Here is a 1,364-nt window from a genome sequence, read left to right as displayed (position 1 = left end):
ATCCTCATCCTCATCCTCATTCTCGTCCTCATCCTCGTCCTCATCCTCATCCTCATCCTTATCCTCATCCTCCTCTTCATCCTATCCTCATTCTCATCCTCCTCCTATCCTCATCCTCATCCTCTACTCATCCTCATCCTCGTCCTAATCCTCATTTCGAACCTATCCTCATCCTCATCCTCATCCTCATCCTATTCTCATCGTCATCCTATCCTCATCCTCGTCCTCAACCTATCCTCATCCTATCCTCATCCCCATCCTTATGCTCGTCCTCATCCTCATCCACTTCCTTATCCTCGTCCTCATCATATCCTCATCCTCGTCCTCATCCACATCCTATCCTCATCCTCATTCTCGTCCTAATCGTATCCTCATCCTCATCCTTGTCCACATAATATGCTCATCCTCGTGGTATACCTTGACAGCTCCCTCCCACCAAATCAAAGGTCACGACTGGAAACATCGCTGAAGGCAAACCGGGACCTCTTCGCCTGGTCTGCAGCGGATATGCCATGCATAGACCCTTCTTTCGCCTGCCATCGACTAACAACAAAACCAGGGGCTAAACCAGTGGCGCAACGAAGGCAAAAATGGGGACGGACAGGACCAAAGAAGTTGCTTCAAAAGTAGCCGAGTTGCTGGAGGCGGGGTTCATCCGCGAAATCACCTACACCACATGGTTGGCAAATGTTGTATTGGTGAAGAAACCCTCAGGAAAATAGCGAATGTGCGTGGACTACACAGACCTCAATAAGGTATGCCCTAAAGACCCTTATCCTCTCCTAAACATTAATCATTTGGTGGATAATTCTTCAGGATATCAGTACCTGTCCTTCATGGACGCATACTCCGGCTACAATCAGATCCCGATGTACCCCCCGACCAAGAAAAGACTGCATTCATCACCGATCAAGCCGCCTACTGCTACACTGTCATGCCTTTCGGTTTGAAAAATGCAGGGGCAACGTATCAAAGAATGATGAGCAAGGTTTTCACCGGCCAGACCGGAGAACACATGGAGGTCTACATGGACGATATGATCGCCAAAAGCCTTCACGGCGAAGATCATGTAACCATTTTGGAAAACATTTTTCGGCAACTCCGCAAATATAACATGCGGCTAAACCCGAAAAATGCACTTTCGGAGTGGAGGCGGGCAAGTTCCTCGGTTTCCTTCTAACCATCCGGGGAATCGAAGCAAACCCTTCCAAGTGCCAGGCAATCATTGACATGAGAAGCCCCCGCACGGTCAAAGAGGTCCAACAATTAAACGGGCGGCTAGCCGCGCTGTCCAGGTTCCTCCCATCCGCTGCGAAACATTCACTTCCTTTGTTCCAGTTGCTGAAGAAGAGTAAGAAGTTTGA

This window comes from Lupinus angustifolius, chromosome LG01, assembly GCF_001865875.1.
Source record: "Lupinus angustifolius cultivar Tanjil chromosome LG01, LupAngTanjil_v1.0, whole genome shotgun sequence".
In the NCBI taxonomy this organism is placed as follows: domain Eukaryota; kingdom Viridiplantae; phylum Streptophyta; class Magnoliopsida; order Fabales; family Fabaceae; genus Lupinus; species Lupinus angustifolius.
The sequence above is the reverse complement of the archived record's forward strand: the minus strand, read 5'-3'. Positions refer to the sequence as shown.